Genomic DNA, 22,669 nt, shown 5'->3' with positions numbered 1-22,669 from the left:
GTACTCTTTCATTTCTCCGACTGTACCTGCAGTGAAAAAATTTCAAGAGAAGAAACTGAGAATCTGCCGGAAGAGGTGAAATGTTTTTTGATTTTAGACAACGCTCCTGCTCATCCCTCTGAAAATATTCTATGATCAAAACATGGCAACTTTAGTTGTATGTTTTTGCCAAAAAATACATCGCTTATTCAACCCATGGATCAGGAAATAATTTTAGCAACAAAATGAATATATCGCAGAAAGTTTTTAGATGAAGTAATTGTATGATGAAGATAACACAGAAGATACAAGAGGGCAGCATACTTTGCAAAACTTAACTGTTACAATTTGAAATCAACAATTTGTTAAGTTTGCTACAGCATGGAAAGGCAGTTATTAAGGGGTTACATAGGTCTTGCGGGTAGAAAAAGTGACTTTTTAAAAAAATTATATCTTGGAAACTAAAAATTATTTTTATTTATAATTGGAACATGTAAAAGTATAGTACACTCAAAAAAATTTCAGCCAAATATATTCATTTTTGTAGAGTTGACTGCAATTTTTCGACAACAGCCCTTTTTTGTGGTGAGCAGCATAACAAGTCCAGTCTCATCTGAAATTTCTTGTAGTTTATACCTCTGGTTAGTGAATGAACAAAGATTTTTTTATTAGATGAGGTCATTTTTGTTTTATCAAAAAAAAACTACTTTAAAAATGAGAAAAATTGGGGTCAAAAATGTGTTTAAACTTATGTAAAATCTTCAAATTTCATTTTTTTTAATTCCTTCGTTCATTTACTAGCCAGAGGTATAAACTACAAGAAACTTTTTGATTTCAAATGAGACTGGACTTAGTTTTGCTGTCCACCGCAAAAAAACCTACAAAAATGAATATTTTTGGCTGAAACTTTTTTTGAGACTACCTTAAGTACTATACTTTTACATGTTCCAATTATAAATAAAAATAAATTTTAGTTTTCGAGATATAATTTTTTTAAAAAGTCACTTTTTTTACCCCTAAGACCTATGTAACCCCTTAAAAAAATGTTTGATGGCCAAGATGCATACATATATTTAGAAGGAAAGTTCCTAATTTCTGTAGTATAATACATAATACCGAAGAGGAAGTAGCTCTAAGCGCCGGACTCCACTTGCGATTTGTAGTCGTGAATATTGAACACATTCTTTCAAATAGAAGTCAATCCATGATTATTTAGTTACAAATGGATTGACTTGTATTTGAAACAATGTGTTCAATCTTCCTGATTACAAATCGCAAGTGGAGTGCGGTGCTAATAACACCAAAATATTCCATATGAAGGTACACAGACATTGAAAAATTCCTGGAATATCCCCGAAAACACGTTTCCTGAACATCCCAGGAAAATCCTGTGTCAGCATTTTAAACATTACTTGAATGTCTTATTGGAACATTCCATGAATGTTCACGAATGTTCTTTGGACATTCAAAATATATTTTGTAGACATTCCCTGGATATACCAGAAATACAGTGATGAGCGCTCTAATAACCTGCAAAATAGCACAAAAGATGGAAAATTATTAAGTAGTGAGATAAAAAGAAATGAAACTAGTCGAGCTGGGAAATTTAGCGATATTAACTTATACATTTAGATTGTATTGATTGTGTACCACCTTCAGACGTATCAGACGAGTTTGGAAACTACCACTGTCACAGTGACAGTTTTAGTTGACATACTCCTCTGATATGTGTAAAGGTGGGAAACAATCAATATAAAATAAAATTTAAAGGTTAATTTCGCTAAATTTCCCAGCTCGACTAGTTTCATTTCTTTTTATCTCACAACTAAATATGTTGCCCGTCTTTTGTGCTATTTTGCCGGTTATTAGGGCACTCATCACTGTACATCCTTGCTGATGTGACAATACCTCCTATCTGTTTTTTCATGAGTTTTGTAGGAGAGATGGAAAAACATGTTTTAAGGTCACCTCCTGTGTTCATATGTAAGTTTTGACTTGTTTTGTAGTTCATAGATAGTTTAATTTACTACAAAACAAGTCAAAAAATATCATATGAAAACAGGTGACCCTAAGACAAGTTTTTAGTCTCTCTTACGAAACTCATGAAAAAACAGATAGGATGTATTATTACATCACTGACGATATGTGGCCATACCAATTAATACATCCTTGATAAATATAAACATTTTTATTGAACAAAATCTTTTCATACATTTTTTTAATGCAATTTACTGATATTCCTAAATATTTCAAAAAAATGTGTCACATTTGCTTTGTAAACCTTTCTTTTGCCTTTCGTAGCCACATATTCCGTTTCCTTCCTGGGTTTTTGTAGACCACTTCTCTCAGCTGATTCTAAAAAAAATAAAATAAATGGTAATTTTTCAATCCTTTACAATTAACAATCAGAAGAAATATTTACAGGTAATAATATGCATAAATAATAATATTTTGTATTTTGACAATGACGTCTGATTTGGAAGTCGAAAGATTAATAAAATTATTTTTTAAGTTAAATTGTGGCTTATTTCCCAATTAGAATAGTTAATTACAAAAATGCCTCAAATAACTAGCTTCAGAACAATAAATAATTCGTTTCATACAAACATTCGTCCAAAGTCAATTATACCTGTAGTATTTCCATGAAAAGATTCTTTAAGTGAATTTTGCATAGTTTTCTTTAAAATATCTCTATCAGGCCAGAACACAAATTTTTTTAACCTAAGACACATTATATACAAAGTATTTTTGAAATAAGTTGATACCGGGTAGGGTGAAATACTAAACCTATATCTCAAATCTTTATAATCTAAGTTTAAGCTTAGTTTAGCTAAAGTAAGCAATACTTGATCACTTGGTGACAAAACAGTATTTTGATGGTATTTGATAAATGGTGTAATATACTTTAAAGCTATTTTAAAAACATTGTAATTTGCTAAACCAGTATAATTTTTAGTTTTGGCATCATCATTTTCTATACTTTCACAAGATAAAGCTAATTTCTTAAGCTGATATTTAAAATCCTGTGTTAATGTTAATGACATAAAATGTATTTGTTAATTTTTCCATTGTAATATATGTTTGACTATTTGGCAAAATCTTGTCTTCTACTAAACTAACTTTTATACCAAATAACTACTATCTACCACTAACTATCCACTGTTTCTAAATCTACTAAAGTAACAGTAATGTATCATTAATGAAAAATGTGTAAAATCATAGACCTACCTAGTATTTGTAGAATATAAGACAGTCCAGTGTCTTATAAATCATTTCAAGAGGAATAAAAAAGCAATTTTTTCTTGTAGGTACCCTTTTCTTTTAATTCTCCTTTGGTACCTTAATTCCCATTTTAGATTTTGGGGAACTCATTTCATTGTGTTTATATACCCCATATTTATTGAAGGAACCCAATCTGGATTGTTATTATCAGTTAAGTCGGCTGGTTTTCCTACAAGATTAGACTGTTAACATCTTCAAAAATCGTTAATGTTCAAATGTTGTAACTTACCAGATATAAGATGATTACAGGGGAATTTCCATTTTGCTAGTAAAATCTTTATATTTTATTGCATTTTACCATTGTTGTTGTCTCTCAGATGATAACTATAACTTATTTAGTTAAATTGGTTCAGTTTTGTGCTTAGAATGTAGCACTGATGGTAAGTGGTAAAAGCTAACTTTATCACGATTACTTTGCATTTCACACTTCAAAACACAACACCAATGAGGCATATTATCTTTCTAAATTAATACTTCCAGAGAAAATGTTAAATTAATCTTTGTACAACAACTAAAATGATCTAAAACCATAAGAACCTGATAGAATAATATTCAATGTTTGCCTTCCAGTAGCCATATTGATTTAATTTTGACAGCATCTTGGAACGGCCTATATGTTACTATAGTATTTTTACTACAAAAGCGATATTACGTAGGTCACAATTTTTGACGTAAGAGAACTGTCAAAACATTAGAATGTGACTTTTCATTATTGCCATGTTTATAATAAACATAGTTTATAATAAACATGGCAATAATGAAAAGTCACATTCTAATATTTTGACAGTTCTCTTACGTCAAAAATGTTGACCTACGTAATATCGCTTTTGTAGTAAAAATACTATATCACTAATTTTAACACCTCTACTGTATATTATAGTAATTCAAGGTACAGGTTGGTAGGTATTATTACACATATAGAAAGAAGTTAGGTACATAGTACATAGATATATTGAAATATTAAATATATATCTTGTATGAGGTCATACGAGTTCTATTAAATAGCCTAGGCCTAGAGGTCGAACTCTCTGGGACCACTTAGATCAACACCACTGGGACTCGTGTATCCCACGTGTTACCAGCAAGCCAGAGATTCCGACCAACTAAGACGAAACTGGGCGTGACTGGGCCATACTCTAGAACAAACTGTGGCAGGTGCTCCCACTCACTTTTCAGGTGGGGAAAAAGACCCTCTCCTAATTTCGATTACGGTTGTGCAAGACTAGCGGTTAAACATGTAGTGGAGGAATCCCTAATCAGATATCCTACAATGGCAATCCGTGCCATTTGGTATTTGCGACCAAAAAGTCAATTGCATTGTCAACTAAATTTTTATTTGTAAAAATTATTTATTGTTATTTACTGGTTGTATATATTGTCCTCTTTGCTTATACACAAAAACTCAACTGTGATGTAGCCATGGGCGAAATAAAATAAATAAATGCCAAAAAATTACATGAAGGATACGTATCCCGCGGGTTTAATATTACACTTTAGGTCTAGATGGGTTAAATGGTTTTAAAAGCTTTTTTCTTTATTTTCTCCCACGACAGTAACTTTTTATTTAATTAATTACTGCGTATAACATACTTACGTGCGTAATTACATTAACACGCAATGAGTAGTTACATCCATCCATTATATTCTTCAGTGATGAAAAAAAAATGTCATTGCACAGACAGCGTACGATAGCACTATTTTAAGCTTCTAAGCTTTTATCAAGCAGCTTTTTAAAATTCATTTTAGAACACAATTTAGTAATAAAATTTTAAGAAATAAAAAAGCATTGCTGATTGTTGTATTTGTAATTTATTATTTCTACCTACCTATTATACTTTATTTCCTTCATAATATGAAGTCCAAGAATGACTAAATAAATAAGGTAGATACATATTATTTAGTTAGTTCATGTCTTTTTGAAGTAAAGTTAACATAAAGTTTAACCCCAAGGTATTCATGGCTAACCAGCTTGACTAACCAGCCATGAGCTCGATAGGGTGACAACTGAAGACTGAAGTCTACTACTTCAGTAGGTACATAAAGAGAAAACATTACCTTAAAAAAGGTTATTTATTCCAGACAGAACAATCATTGACTATCTTTAACAATTCCGACATTTTCGAAGTCGCCATCTGCACTATGCAAATATTTTGGCAATGGGTAATGGCAAATTCAATTTATATGTTCAAAATATTCTGGGAGAAAATTTAAAATATGCTAAAAAACATTCTCTATAAAATTATTATTTTCATCTTTCAAATCGAAAGCGGTTCTCAAAACAATTTTATTATAAAATTATTATTATTAGAATAAAATTCTATTTTATTTATTTCAAAATCTTTCATACACCGCCATCTATCACAATCAGACTGTATTAAAGAACTAATATTTAAAGTTCACTGTAAATACTGACTGTGCCACCTATGAGCCACACGTCTAATTATTGAAAATATCGAAGTAAGTTTCAATAAGTTCCGTTCCGAACAGTAGAATTCTATATACTCATGTAGAGATCTACACTTCATTGTACTCGCATCGTCACGTTACGAACTTTGTCGTATAGATGGCAGCACAGTGGTAACTAAAAAATTTAATTTTAAACAAACTAAAAATATAAATTCGAATTTATAAATTCATTTCGAAATGCATGTCATTATTGTTGTGATTAATTATAATTTAATGATCAAACGAAATAAGGCAATACGGAAACAAAAATGTACATAAAAATAAGATACATAACCAAAATAAAATTATTGAAACAGTATAGGTATGACAATGATTATACAGTGAGGACACGAGCACCCTGCACCGTTTGGAATAAATTCATTTTTTTAAGAATGGGCGATTTTGGAGAGAACTCCCAAAGCAGGTCGATTTTTACTTTTAAACTATGACTTTTTTGGCATATACAGGGTGTAACAAAAATGCAGGTCATTAATTAAATCACATATTATTCTGGGACCAAAAATAGCTCGATTGGACCTAACTTACCTTGTACAAATGTGCACATAAAAAAGTTGCAGCCCTTTGAAGTTACAAAATGAAAATCGATTTTTTCCAATATATCGAAAACTATTGGAGATTTTTTATTGAAAATGGGCATGTGGTATTCTTATGGTATGGACATCTCAAAAAAATAATAACAGTGAAATTTATACACCCCATAAAAATTTTATGGGGGTTTTGTTCCCTTAAACCCCCCAAACTTTTGTGTACGTTCCAATTAAATTATTACTGCGGTACCGTTAGTTAAACACAATGTTTCTAAAACTTTTTTGCCTCTTAGTATTTTTTCGATAAGACAGTTTTTATCGAGTTGCGGCTTCTTTTTTCACACGTTGACGGACAGTGCGTCAAATGTATAAGCAAGTGTTGTGACAATATATGTATTTTGCAAAGTAGAATAGGGAAAATGCAACGTCTATAGACGTTGTGTCAACGTGTTAATATGTTTACATAAAAATTGTATTGTGCTTTTGTTCCCTAAAACGCCACAAATGTTTATGTACGTTCCAATTAAATTATTATTGTGGTACCTTTAGGTAAACACAATGTTTTTATAACTTTTTTGACTCTTAGTATTTTTTCGATAAACAAATTTTTATCAAGATATTAATATGTTTCAAAATATACCAAAAAATGTAAATTCATAAAAAAACTTCATATTATTACCAGGTCTCTATGTAAGATGAGTTTTACAAATGTTCAAAATATCTCGATAAAAACTGACATCAAAAAATTACAAAGAGATAGAAAAGTTTTAAAAACAATCTGTTTAACTAATGGTACCACAATAATAATTTAATTGGAACGTACACAAATATTTGGGGGGTTTAAGGGAACAAAAACCCCCACAAAATATTAATGGGGTGCACAAATTTCACTTTTATTGAAGTTATTCTTCTTTAGGCGCGATTGAGAGTAAAATTTCGTAAATCTGCGCGCATGCGCACACAGACAGTAATAGTTCGTTGCTAATCTTTCAAGATAGGTATGTATGTATCTGTATCAGCGCAAATCAGTCATTAAAAGAATATATTAGTGTTTTTAGTAAATGTATTATTTATTATAATTTTTGGATTTGTCTTTCTCTGTATAGTAAGATAATAAAATATTATGTATGTAGATATAATATTTTTATATGTCTATTTGTCACCGTGTTGTGTAATTATATCTGAAACTTACGTGTCACTCAAAGAAGCTCGGTGGCGTAGTTGGTAGAGCGTTGGGCCAATGAATGGAAGGTTGCGGGTTCCAATCCTGGACGATTAATATTTTTTTAAATTTTTGGTTGTTTTAATAAAAATTTTTTGAAAGTGGTAGATAAGAAAGTTAATTTAATATTTAAATAAAATACAAATAACCTGTTAAGTATATTTACTTCGTTGAAATTATATAATAGAAGAATAATTTCTTACGTGCGTACAAAGTACACACACATTCTTTTTTTTAAGATCTTCCTGCCATAAGAGTTTCACATGTCAATTTTCAATAAAAAATCTCTAACAGTTGTCAATATATTGGAAAAAATCGATTTTTATTTTGTAACTTTAAGGGGCTATAACTTTTTTTATGTGCACATTTGTACTAAGGTAAGTTAGGTTCAAGAGAACTATTTGTGGTCTCAGAATATGTGATTTAATTTATGACCTGTATTTTTGTTACACCCTGTATATTATAGGTACTACTGTGTAGATAAACAATGGTACTACTGACATCATTAAGCTGGGCATGGTGACGTAATTGATGATTTTTTTAAATGAAAGTAGCGGTCGTGTGATGACTTATTTCAAAGGTTATTTAATTCTCTATTCAGTAGTACAAACGTTAACATAATTATTTTACAGGATGTTCAAAAAAGAATTTTTAATTAAATTAATTGAGACGAAAAGAAGAATGTATGTAATTCATTTAATTCAAAATACATTTTAGTGGTGCCAGAAAATATAAAAAATGTTTATTCGACAAATAATTATTGTTCTTTGCCTTTGCTTAAATTCAATGTTAAAGTTGCCACCCATCTGCCTCTTAGCAGTTTAAACATGGCATTTAAGCGAAAAGCGATGTTTATTTGTGAAATAAACATTTTTAAACCTGTTTTCTGACGGCAGTAAAATGTATTTTGAATTAAATAAATTCTCCTTTTTGTGTCAATTAATTTAATAAAAATATTTTTTTTTGACACACAGTATACATAATTATGTTAATGTTTATATTACTGAATAGAGAATTGAATACCCTTTCAAATGAGTTAGCACACGACTCCTATTCTCATTTAAAAAAATCATCGATTACGTCATCACGCCCAAATTGATGACGTCACTAGTATAATATATATGCCAAAAAATCATAATTCAAAAATAAAAATCGACCTGTTTCAGGAGTTATCTCCAAAATCGCGCATTCTTGAGAAAATAAATTTATTCCAACCTAAACGTCCGGAAAATGAAAAAAAAAAACGATAAACATCTTAAGGGAGCATCACAAGAAGACAAGAAGTACTGCATATGGAGTGTTAATAACGAGATATCAGCCAATTTTTCTGTTTTTAACACTGACATCTTAAGTTGAGATACTTTGAGATACAAGTAGTCAAAGTAGAAGCATGCGTATTTGAAGATGAATATAATGCTTATAGAAAAAACAGAAAAATACCTTCAAAAGAACATGACAATGTGGACAGAAGAATTAGAATCATACAATTAAAGAGTAAACACCGAAAAACTAAAGTGATGGTAGTAACAAAAAACAAAACAAAAATAATATAATCATTAACATTGAAGGAAATAGAATCGAACAAATTATCAGAGAACGGCAGTTGTCGCCAGTGGCGCACACCAACACCTCCCTACACGCGACACTATATACATATAAGTAAACGAAATTTTTGATTTTCTAAATCTGACGAAATTGAAGATAATTACCTTTCCAACGCATGTCTAATTTTGAAAATCGGTTATACTATTCAAAAGTTACCGAGCTCAGAAATATGACTCAATTTCTATTTAAAAAAGGGAAAATTGTTGTGGATATGTATGTATGTGGCTGGAAAAGTTAAACCGATCTGAATTTTTTTCTGTGTTTGAAGAGGGGGTCAGGGCCGATTCAGAACCGGTGTAGTTTGTGACTTTTGACCACCCATAAGCCAGCTATAGGACTTGGTAGGTACAAAACGGCATATTTTTGGGGGGTTTATATCTTCGGTTCAAGAAGAGACAGGAGAACCGCAAATACACCAATCAATAGTGTTGAGTTAAGCTTTCAAATGATGTCTACCTACGAATTGCGCCAATAACTGAGCGTTTGTAGAAGGACTCTAGACGAATCTGACGGTGTATACCTCATATCCGGGAAAATTAGAAAGTTAATTATATGTTACCGGCAATGTGTACAATTCAGGCATTGTATGGAATACCTAGGCATTGTAAACATTGCCGAGTGAATCCAGGCAAAGTATGAAATAAACTCATTTCTTAACAATTGTACAAGCTTTGCCTAGGCATTGTGTATAATGCCTAGGCATTATATAAAATGTCGAAAGTTTTGCAGGCAAAGTATAAAATGAACAACATTGTTAAAAATTGTTTATTGCAAATAACAAACATGAAATGTATTAAACATAGGATCTGAAAATCCTCATATTTTACTAGAGTAAAATTTAAAAGTGAAATATTAATTTAATAAATTACTTGTTACAGCAGGAAAGAGAACTATGGCACTTCGAGTTGCATTTTCGATTGTTTTTAACACAAGCACATTGTTTGGTTTGACATTTAGTTTTGCAAGTGCATCTCACAAATCCTTGGCCGCTTCCTGTTGACTGAGCTGTTGCAACGGTACGAAGTCCTGTTTCTTGATCAGGCACGTCTTCTACTCGAACTAGGCTTTTTTTGCAAACTGTAAACTGTGACCTTGCGTACAGTTGTTTCAAAACTCCGTTGGCGGTCCCTAATTTGTAAAACCCATCTTCTGTCGTATCCATGACCACTGCCAGAATATTTCTCAAGTCACCTTTTCCTTTGTCAACGTCAGGAATTGGAACACGAACAGTGACTCCTTTGGTGACGGGGGGAAACTTTTTATCGGAATTAGCTTTCATTTTCTTAGCTTGTTTTTCAAGACAAGCTTTTGACCTCTTCCTCTCTTTATCAATATTTTCCGAATTATAACAAGGGACACACAACAGGGTTTTTTGAAATTGAATCCCTCCCTTTGAATTGAATTCACCCCCTCTTGGGGGTTAAAAAATATTCGTCCAAACAAAGTCAGGAAATTGGTAAACTGGCTAATTTAAAGTAACTTTTGTTCTATAGAGTTTTTTCACTAAGTCAATACTTTTCGAGTTATTTGGCAGTGAATATGTTCATTTTTTCAACAAAATAACCACGCTTTTAGACGGTTTTTCGCAAATAACTCAAATTGTAAGTATTTTGTCGAAAAAGCATTCTTAGCAAAAATATAGCCTATAAAAAATTTAAAAAAGTAGTGAATATATCACGTTTCTTTATTTAGTAGAAGCAGAGTTATAGCTAATGAAATATAGGTTCATATTCGTCAAATTCCAAGTGGAATATTTTAACGTGAAATAACCAAAAATTAAGCACATTTCGGGGAAAACTCATTTAAACTTATTTAAAGTGTTTAAAAAAAGCTTCATTTTTGTTTTATAAAAAAAATTTCTAGCATCAAAATTAAACAAGTTACGCTCAAAATAAAGTTAGTCCCTTTTGGTTTTGGTAAAAAAATCGAGAAAATCACCCCCTAATTAGTATCTTAAATGAACTTAATCGTAACGACTTCACAAGTTTCTTGACTCGCGTATATATTGTTTATATGATCTGTAAGTTTCATCGGTTCAAAGTCCTTATTATTGAAACGGCTGTAGTTAAAAGGGGTTGAACGAGTCACTGATCACGAATGTATGCAAATTTAGAAACACCAAATCTTGATCAATTTTTGTCTAACAGAAAAACAAAAAAATTCATGATATTCAGAAAAGCAAATCTGACTTTTTTTGTATTTCGAGACTTTTGGTATCTCTAACAATTTTTAAGTTATTTTGAAAAAAAGCATATTTTTCAAAATTTAAATTTTTAAAAATTTTACTTTGAAACCAAATTTTTTCAAAAATAAACACTTTGAATCGATGAAACTTACAGATCATATAAACACAATATAAGTAAAATAATTTATGGAGCAGCAACGATTAATTTCATGTAAGTTGCTAATTAGGGGGTGGTCTTCCCGATTTTTTTTTGCAAAAACAAAAGGGACCAACTTTATTTTGAGCGTAACTTGCTTAAATTTAATGCTAGAAACTTTTCGTAAAAACAGAAATAAAGCTTTTTTTAAACACTTTAAAAAAGTTAAAATGGGTTTTCCCCAAAAAGTGCTTAATTTTTTGGATATTTCACGTCGAAATATTCTATTTGAAATTTGGTGAATATGAATCTATATTTCATTGGCTATAACTCTGGTTCTACGAGATCCAGAGACCTAACGCGTACACCATTTTTTTACTTTTTTATAGGCTATATTTTTGCTAAGAACGGTTTTTTCGACAAAATACTTACTTTTTGAGTTATTTGCGAAAAACCGTCTAAAAATGTGGTTATTTTATTGAAAAATGAACATATTCACTCGCAAATAACTCGAAAAGTGTTGACTTGGCGAAAAAGCTCTATAGAACAAAAGTTACTTAAAATTAGTCAGTTTACCCATTTCCGGAGTTGTTTTGGACATATATTTTTTCACCCCCAAGAGGGGGTGAAAGTCACCCCCAGGGCAAAAGCACACGTCGGCACAATATCACTTTTTTTCTTTGACATGTAAGCTATGCGTATGCCAAATTTCATGTCAATCTAAGCGGTTCTTTAAAATTTAGAGCAAAAACCGTGAAAGAATGGACTAATGATCAGACTGAACGAAACTAGACAGGTGAAGAAGATATGGGAAGCGAAAAAAATAGGGAAAACCCGTATATAGAGGACGCCCAAGAAAAACATGGAACAATAGCATAAGCGAGATTCTCGAAAAAAGAGGGCAGATATGGAGTTAGGCGAAGGAACTAGCTAGAGACAGAAAAGAGTGGCTTAAATTTTTAGAAAAAATTTAAGAGAGCTTGTACACCTTGCACCTACAGGTATAAGAGGTGTTCGAATATGTATGTATATAATTATTTTCTAATCAATCTAATATGGTTCAAAAACTTACCAGTATCGTTGAGAAGGTTTTGTATCGAGTCACTACTACTAAACCCCTCCGTTTCGGTTGACATAGCTGAAACAAAACAGTCATTAGTATTTTATTAACAAACGCAAGCTATATTATTATGGAAATTATTTAAATGACTTCTAAACGTGATTTTTAATGTTTTCGCGAATTTAATAGTGAAGCAACCAGAAACTAACTTTTATTAAATCCGGTACAATGTAAAGTACAGCATATTTTATATATAGGTATTACCAGTGGTTTACGATATAGATCATCAATAAGTTAAACTAACATTTTTAGTATTAGTCTGGGCAGATTATCGGCCATTTTTGGGAAAAGTTATTTACGAACAATTTTTTTACTTTAATAGAATCTTTTTTCTTATACTATGAAATTTTACTATTTGAGCGGCCTCAGGAATGTTTTAAAGTTATAAACAATTTTTTGGCTTAATAAATAGAATATTTCGGCAACTATTAGACAAGAATAAAAAACCGCTAAACGCCGTAAAAATGAGTGGCGCATACAATATTCCAGCTACAAAAGATCTGATATGAATATTACGTGGCGCGAAAGTGTATTTTCATTTTGATGCAAAATAAAATTCTAGTTTTATTTTAAAAGATTTTTTCATAATATTTGCCAATTTGAAGTAAAACGCGCCACAAAAGGGTAACTTTGATACAGTTTGAATTTTGAAACCCTTTTGTGGCGCGTTTATTTCAAATTTAGCAAATATTATGAAAAAATCTTTTAAAATAAAACTAGAATTTTGTTTTGCATCAAAATGAAAATACCTTTTCGCGCCACGTAATATTCATATCAGATCTTTTGTAGCTGGAATATTGTATGCGCCACTCATTTTTACGGCGTTTAGCGGTTTTTTATTCTTGTATCAGGAGTTTTTCAAAGTTATTTATAAATTAAATATATAAAGTTGAATGCAATGTTTCTCTATTACACGTTAAGCTTTATAAACGGTCGCCTTTGTCGCATTATCTCCCAAATGATCTAGTGTCAATCGAATGTACACTAGATTTTTTTCTATTCGAAATACATAGATTGAAAAAAATATTGTGATGGCCGGTAAATGAACTCGGAATGCCCGTTGCCAGATCAAATTAGCGTCGCAACCACTACAAATACATAAGCCATTTAGGGAATAATCGTTAATTGGATTATACTTTTGTAGCTTAATAACTTATAAACGGCTTAACCGATTTTGTTCACTAAACATGAGTTTGAAACGTATTGACAAGTAATATCTTATGCATCTAAGGTCAAGTACGATAACTAGAGCTATTACAGGAATTATTGAGCTTGAAAAACCGTTTTTCCCATAAGAAATAGATTTGATCATACTTATGAAGCCTATAACTTAAAAATTCGAATTTTCCCGAATATAAGGTATACACCGTTAGATTCGTCTAGAGTCCTTCTGCAAACGCTCAGTTATTGGCGTAATTCGTAGGTTGAAATTTTGAGTAATTGGCGAAAAACCAAAATTTTCAAAGTTTAGTTTTTCAGCTTTTCGGCTATACTGAGCCGTGTGTATGTCTGATCCTGACAGCTTAGACATCATTTGAAAACTTAACTCAACGCTATTGATTTGGTGTATTTACTGTTCTCCTGTCTCTTTTTGAACCGAAGATACTCGTATATACCTCCAAAAAATATGCCGTTTTGTACCTACCAAGTCCTATAGCTGGCTTATGGGTAGTCAAAACTTACAAACTACACCGGTTCTGAATCGGCCCTCACCCCCTCTTGAAACACAGAAAAAAATTTCAGATCGGTTTAACTTTTCCACACACATACATACATACATACATTTCCACAAACATTTTCCCTTTTTTAAATAAAAATTGATTCATATTTCTAAGCTCGGTAACTTTTGAACAGTACCGCTTTTCAAAATTAGACATGCGTTGGAAAGGTAATGATCAGTACTATTAGAAGCCGCAAAGGTGGGATATAAATTTGCAAAGTTTTTGGGAATTTTGGGGACGAGAACGAAAAACAGGCCCTAAATATCACCAGCCAATTAATCGCTATCTGATATATTTCCGAATTTTCAACAGTTACAATTATTATTTATTTTTAGTATTAATTAGGAATTCTAGGAAATGCGAGATCTGACGGAGATGAAATGAACTGGCGATGAACCGGCGGCATCGAAACGGCGGCGATGAAACGTCCCATTCCGTCAAAATTAGACATGCGTTGGAAAGGCAATGATCGCTTCTATTAGAAGTCGCAAAGGTCGGAGTTAAATTCTCGAAGTTTTTGGGAGTTTTGGGGACGAGAACGAAAAACAGACCCTAAATAGGAAGGGCCGTAAAATCCACACCCTTGGACCAAAATGGATGTTTGACATATGAATGGGTGAGTCTTTTCCTGAAGTTTAAGATGGGAGTTGGCCCAATTTTCAATTCAGTCAGATTTAGAAAATCGAAAATTTCGTGTATATAATATAGTGTCGCGTGTAGGGGGTGTAGGTGTGCGCCACTGGCGAGAACTGCCGTTCTCAGGTAATTAAATTAAATTAAGAAAATGGTATTAGATAGAACGCGACAGAACGCTTCTTTTAAAAGAAAAAATGTTTAATTGCGATGAGTTGTTCCTGAGATACAACCGGTGAAATTTGACCTGCATTTGCGACGAAGTTATAAACAACACGATGGTCATTTACTAACCATTACAAAATCGTTCCATTTAAACACAAAATCGGCTCTACTTTCGAGAAATAATAAAGAGCACCACCAGTAATTTTCTCACTGAGGCAGTACACCACGCAGAGGAAAAAAGAATGGATATCAACCATAGGTCGAATACTGTAACGTCGCCACATCCTTACGAAGGATAAAGAACAAAGGAGGAGGATCTAGTAGCAGCTACTCCAGGAATTATCTTTATGCTTATATTTTCTTCTTAACCATCACATCGATGCATGGGACGAAGTTTAAAAGAGGCTATCGATAACGTATTAAAATTTCTGACAACTTTTACACATTGCGATGCATTTTTTTTGCATGATTATGTTTACCTAGTGGACGTAAAAATAAGGACTTTGCATTAATTTGATCATCACCAAGAAAACCACTCATAACATTCTACTACTATCGCATGTTTGAACTATCAAATTTTTAAAACTTTTCAAAAGAAACGGATCAATTGAATTTTTTTTATCCTTCTTATTCTTCGGATTTTTCCCAGTATGAATTCGCCATTTTCGTCCTCCTTCTTCTTCTTCTTGTAGTTCCTTCTCCGATCGGAGGTTGGCAATCATCACAGCTATCCGTACTTTATTGGCGGCTGCTCTGAAAAGATCTACTGAGCTGCAACTATACCACTCTCTTAAGTTTCTCAGCCATAGGAAATTCTTCTTCTACCTATGAATATTTTCCCCTTAATTCTGCCCTGCATTATGAGCCTTGATATCTCATATTTCGCACCTCTAGTAATGTGGCCTTAATATACCAGCTTTCTTGTTTTGATGTTCTTTATCACCTCGCAATCCTTTTGTATCCTTCTTAACACTTCTGCATTCGTAACTCGTTGGATCCATCGTATTTTCAAAATCCTTCTATAGCACCACATCTCAAATTCTTCCAACTTCTTTATGTTGCTGTAGCAAATTATGCAAAAATACAAAGATTGTGCTGTGCATGTCACATCATAAGAATAAATAATGGCAGAAGACCTAGTAGAACGCTTAGTGGAACTATATGGTGAGACGTCGAGCGTCGGCCAGTAAGAAGACCAAGAAAGAGGTGGATAGACAAAGTGAAAACCGACACTAAAGAGATATTGAGGGTGGATAACTGGAGATAGGGATAGAGATACTTAGAGGCGGATGCTGGGAGAGGCCAGGCCCGGATTTGGGTTGTATCGCACTAGGAGAAAGAAAGGTTCAGGGTTCAAGAATTCTGCCCTGTCCTTCGACTTTCCATTATAATCGTTTACTTTTTCAGATTTTGATTATTTTATGTTTTTCTCTGTTTTTTTTTTCTTCTTTTTTGGCCTTTGGGAACTGCGGCCACTTAGCCAGCAATACTTTTTAAAATCAAATCTAATCGAACAATCAAGGGTAGGGAAGGGAAAAAAAACTTTTCGTACTCATGTCGTTCAGGGTGACTAACCACAGACTAAGTAGGGATACGGGGTATTATTAATTTACACGACTAATTTTATGATCTAAAGTTTCAAAATTACACGACTTAACATAATCTAGAAGAATCCTAAACGATTGACAGTTTGTTCAAAGCTGGTAAGTTCATCAGATTATATGGGGGATAAATGTTTTCTTGCAATAGCTGCGCGTATTCAATAGATTTCTTTGTGTCACATATTTGTTGTCACATGTAAAAAATATATGATCCAAGTCACTTATTTTATTGTATTGCAATTTTCGCACAAATCCGACTGTATTACATTGATTTTATATACAGTGCTAGTCAAAAGTCCGTACCCCCCCTCGTATCTTTTGAACGGTTATACCTATAATAGTGAAATTTGGAGTGAGGAAATAAACGGACGTAAGCTTCTTAACTAGTTATGACAGGTGACGTAATAGTGACAGATGACGTTACAGAGCCACTGTGACCGATAATTTTAAATGGGACCTTATAGCAAGTGATACCTCGTTTGAAAGGTATTTAAAATACATATTCCGTCATACTAATTTTTTTTGGTTTAAGTTGATTTTGATTTTGGTGAATAAATTAAATAAATATAATATTGTAGTTTCGAATTTAATTAATAAAAATTCAAATGTCCGCCTATGGATTTTTTGTCAAAAAAGTTGACGTTTTTTAATTCTCTGGTAGTTTTTACGTTAACGTCAACCTGTTTGACAAGTAATCATAGGCGGAATTTTGAATTTTTATTAATTAAATGCGAAACTACAATTTTATATTTATTTCATTTATTCATCAAAATTTGCTTAAACCCAAACAAAATTAGTATGACTGAATAGGTATTTTAAATACCTTTCATACGAGGTATCACTTGCCATAAGGTCCCATTTAAAATTATCGGTCACAGTGGCTCTGTAACGTCATCTGTCACTATGACGTCACCTGTCATAACTAGTTAAGAAGCTTACGTCCGTTTATTTTCTCCCTCCAAATTTCACTATTATAGGTATAACCGTTCAAAAGATACGAGGGGAGTACGGACTTTTGACTAGCACTGTATATGTGCGGGATAACAGGCATGGCCAAATTTTACTCGAGAGATAGCTATCGTGTCTTGAAAAATCTAAATTTGTAAACCAATAAACTGCCGGGATTTTCGGATGTAAAAGAGTATACCTTGTCGAACAATTTATACAGTACTGATTCCATTGAAGTTTCCAGTTATCATGTAGTCTGGTTTTACTTATGGTTATACATTCTTGAAGACGAATATCATTCAATGTTTCCTCGCCACTAAAAATGCTGTCTTTTGCTAACTGATCTACTTTTTCATTATTTTCAAGACCAATATGAGCTTTTATCCACGTGAATACTCTATTACACTGCATAGTAGTTAGATTAGATAATAGTATTTTTAATTCTTTGACGTAGGGATTTACGTTCACAGATTTTTCGTCTAGTTGACTAGAAAAACTTTTTAAAACTGATAATGAGTCGGATAATATGTTTTCCACCTACCTCTGCCGAAAGTATACTTTTCAGGACCTGATTGTAGGGAGCAAAGTTGAACTTTTCCTCCCTAGGGAGGAAAAGTAAAAGTGACGTCATAGTATTTCTTTCATGAAATATAACTTATTGGCGCCCTGTACAATATCTATTTTCTATTACGTAAGTATCTATACATTTTAACGTTTATTTAAAAACACTCTGTATTTTGCAGAATGGTAAAAAACAGTAAATTGTTATTCTGGGCCCAAAGCACGCCAAATAGAATTCTATTTTGCTGACGTCACAAAATAGAATTTCATAATGGGAGAATCGACAGTTGCTAGGCAACGTGACGTCACTAAAATAGAATTCTATTTGGCGTGCTCCCGCACCTGATTTAACAATGTTTACATTAATAATTTGACTTATATTTGACAGTTGACAGTTATATTGTACCTACTTGTTAGTTTTAGTCATAGAGTTATATATTAGCATAGAGAGAGTGTCATTCAGAGTGAAGTGACGACACCATCTTTTTATTTGGATTAGTGCTGTTTCACTCTTACTCATAGTAAAGCTGCTATAGTTGTCCTCCTCTTCCGTGCCTATGTTCACACTGAATGTCATCATAGATTTTCGATACAATGTGTTAGAAAGAGATGCAGCAAACCAGTCCATGAGATCTTGTCGTCATGAAGCGCGGAAGGTAGGCTCCCTCTATGTTAATATATACCTCTATGGTTTTAGTTCTAATAAATTTTGTTGGTTAGTTACATAAATAAATTAAGTAAAAATGAAAAAATGACTTGTTATTTGAGGAAGGTGGAAAAACCGTATGTATAACATGGGAGTAAAGTGCCTTTTCCTCCCTCGAATGATTACTGCCCTCCGCTACGCGTCGGGCAGTAAACTTCATTCTCGGGAGGAAAAGTATCACTTTCCTCCCTTGTTATACAAATACAGTAGGAAAAATGAAAGAATACCCATGAACGAACATATAAAACACGCTGTATTTTCCTGTCACCGTGTCACACAAAAAATTGGCCAGCGCAAGTACATGTAATAATTTTTGTTACTTGTACTTGCACTGGACAATTTTCTTTGTGACACCGTGACAGGAAAATACAGTGCGTTTTATATGTTAGTTCATGGGTATTCTTTCATTTTTCCGACTGTAGCTATTATTTGTTTGAGATTTTTATTTTCGGCGTATTGGCATGCTTTTATTATGATAGCTATGGTTTCTGCTGAAAATATTGATGTATTGGAAATAAGTTTAAATTTTTCTGTAACATCTAGTGATGGTATATAAAAGGAAGACTTGTGGAAGTGAATGGCTAGACGAAGAAGAAGAAGGTATTGGAGTGAGGTAAATTCACAGTAGATTATTTTTACTGGGATACTTGAAAAGTAGAAGTATTTATAAAACTTAACCAGCAAGGTTGCAGAGCCAATGTAGATAATTATTATGGATGAAGCCATATTATATAATGTCTAGAGGAACATGGAGAAATGTAATAGATACGGTCTACAATCGTTTAGGGTACTGTCAAATTTTCTCTGTTTATTTCATTCGATCTTTTAGCAAATGTACATTTTAGCTGACCCAAAATAACAAAAGGCATTACAAGGATTGTAACATATAAGAGCTAAAATTATAATAATCAGAAAATTGTTTATTTAAATCTTAGTAAATATTTTTTTCGGATAGCAAGTATAAATATTACATTATTTATATACAGTATAATTTTATGACTATAATTTGCGTCAATTGAGATCTCGTGTTAGGTTCAAAAAACGGCAAATTATACTTATTTGATTTGTATTCTTGTCACCTATGTGTTTCCGTAATTTACATTTTCGCAATGTGTCAATTATAAAATGTTCATGGTGTGTCACGAAATTATAAGAACATATTAATTGAAAAGCGTTTTTGACATCATTTTTTACGACAGAGAGAGCACAAAAAGAATGCCAGAAAAAGCGGAGTTGGAAACCCTTAAAAAATTCGATGGTAATACACTATGGTCCAGAGCTCTAAGTACAGATGTACTACAAGATAGAGAATATCAAGGACTGGTTAAGAAATATGAGAGTAGAATGGAGCAATCATATATGCAGAATGACAACATATATATGTATCGGTTTTAAAACGTCTTTCGACGTTGTCCGATGCCTAACTGCCACGTCCTTCTATCATCCCATTGGCCATCTCTAAGGTCCCTTGTACTCATTGCTTTGGTTACCCCTTCTTTCCATGTCTTTTTGGGTCTTCCTCGTTTTTTGCGGTTTGGTGGTTTTATTTATTAAGCGCAACAGGCCTTGTAGGCCTAGGGCTAAAATGTTTACATTTCTGATTACATAAATAATATAATAAATAACTTAGTATAACTTACATAACTTATAAAACTTGTAAATTTTATTTAAATACACTTCAGTCTTTTTATACACTCCTTCACCACCTCTCTCCATCTCCTTCTGTCCAATGCTAGTTCTTTCCATCTCTCAATGTTACTTTTCTTCAAGTCTTCATATACACTGTCCTTCCATCTTTTCCTTGGCCTGCCTTTCCTCCTCTTTTGTATTGGTCTTCGTGAGAGTACCATTTTTGGCATTCGTTTACTTCCCATTCTCTCTATGTGCCCCAAGTATCGTATTCTCTGTGCTTTGATCGTCGTCGTAATCGTTGGCTCTGGATATAGTTCTTCCAATTCTTTATTGGTTTTTTTCTCCACTGACCTTCTATTTTCACACCTCCATATCTTGCTCTTTGCATTTTTCTCTCCAATCTTTCTAATAGGTCTGTTTCTGACTTTTTGAGCACCAATGTTTCACTTGCGTATGTTACTGTAGGTCTGATAACAGTCTTATAAATTCTTATTTTTGTTTTTCTTGATACGTATTTGGATTTCAATAATGTGCGTAATGCTCCATATTTTTTATTTCCTTTAGCTATTCTTGCCTTTATCTCCCCTTCTTCATGACCATTTTCATCTATTTTGGCTCCCAGGTAAATAATTTCTTTGGCTCTTTTGAACGAGTATGTTTTTTCTCCATCTATTTGTACTATGATGTTATTCTCTTTTTCTTTTTGGATCTCTCCCATTATCATATACTTTGTCTTTTCTTCATTTATTTTAAGTCCGAATTTGTTGACTTCCGTTATTATGTTTTTCATTAACTTTTGTAGTTCTTTTTTGCTTGTTGCTAATAGCGTCAGATCATCTGCAAATGCTATGCATTGGTGGCCGTTTTTAAATATCGTTTCTTGCATGTTTATTCTGCTTTTCCTGATTATTCCTTCCAATGTTAGATTGAATGCTATTGTTGATAGTGGGTCTCCTTGTCGTAATCCTTCCTTGGTTTCAAATTATTTGGATGTATACCCTTTCCAAGCTATTTCGTTTGTTGTGTTTTTCATCGTCAACTTTATCATCCTAACAATTTTACTTGGTATCCCCAGTTCTTTCATCAGTTCGTACATCTGCTGTCTATTTACTGTGTCGTAAGCCTGCTTAAAGCTATGAACAAAGCATACAGTACTGTTTTATGTTCGTAACAGGTAGTCTGTATTTCTTTTAAGGCAAATATTTGGTCAGTCGTTGATCTGTTGTTTCTAAAACCTGCCTGGTATTCCCCCAGTATTTTTTCCGAATAATGACTTTTTTCTTATACTTTGTGCCAAGATTTTGTAAACTATTTCTAATAGTGCGATGCCTCTGTAGTTTTCGCATAGCATTCTATCACCTTTTTTATGTATAGGGCATATTCTTGTTATGGTCCACTCTTCTGGCATTTTTTCTACTTCCCATATTCTTCTTATCAGGTCATATATCTCTTTCTGTAGCCTTTTCCCTCCTGATTTTATCATTTCGGCCGATATTTCTGTTATTCCTGGGCTTTTGTTATTTTTCAAGCTCTTTATTTCGTTCTTTATTTCTTGTTCTGTGGGTATTTCTATTGCTATCTGATCATCTTCAATTTCATGGCTTGTTTCCTTTTGTACTTCGCTCTTATTTAGCAGTTCTGTGAAATAGTTTTGCCAGTTTTCCATTATTTCTTCCGGCTCATTTAGCAACATCCCTTTATCATCTCTCATATATGGGTTGTTTTTTTGATATCCTCTTTCCATTTTTTTGCTTCCTGGTAGAATGATCTTATTTCTTTTTTTTGAAATTTTTCTTCTATTTCTTTCAGTTTGTTCTCATTGTATTTTCTCTTTTTGCTTCTACATTTTCTTTTCATGATTTTTCTCAATTCTCTGTATTCTTCTCTAGTGCTTTCTTCGTCATTTGTGAGATTTTTGAGTCTTACTTTTCTTATTGCTTCTGCTACTTCTTGACATTCTTCATCATACCAATCTTTTGTTTTGTGTTTTCTTTTGGTTTTCGCTAGGATTGCTTTACTTGTGTTCAAGATTGCTTCTTTGATATTTTGCCATTGTTTGTCTGGGCTTGACGTTTCTTGTTCCCTGATTAGTCTGTTGGTTATTGCGGTTTGGTGGTACCCACTGCATCATCTGTTTGGGCAATCTTGTGTCTTCCATTCTTTGAACATGACCATACCAA

General features: G+C 32.7%; 1 long non-coding RNA gene across 1 annotated transcript; it reads right to left on the bottom strand.

Moving 5' to 3' along the window:
* Positions 1-2,152: 2,152 nt before the first annotated feature.
* LOC114341374 (uncharacterized) lies at positions 2,153-3,877 on the bottom strand. Its single transcript, XR_007698446.1, has 2 exons — positions 3,208-3,877; positions 2,153-2,334 (listed from the first exon to the last, which is right to left on the bottom strand). It is a non-coding gene; the product is annotated as an uncharacterized LOC114341374 (long non-coding RNA).
* Positions 3,878-22,669: the final 18,792 nt, after the last annotated feature.

This window comes from Diabrotica virgifera, chromosome 5 (genome assembly GCF_917563875.1).
Source record: "Diabrotica virgifera virgifera chromosome 5, PGI_DIABVI_V3a".
Lineage (NCBI taxonomy): Eukaryota > Metazoa > Arthropoda > Insecta > Coleoptera > Chrysomelidae > Diabrotica > Diabrotica virgifera.
Note: the sequence above shows the minus strand (reverse complement) of the source record. Positions and strands in the feature narration are given on the sequence as shown.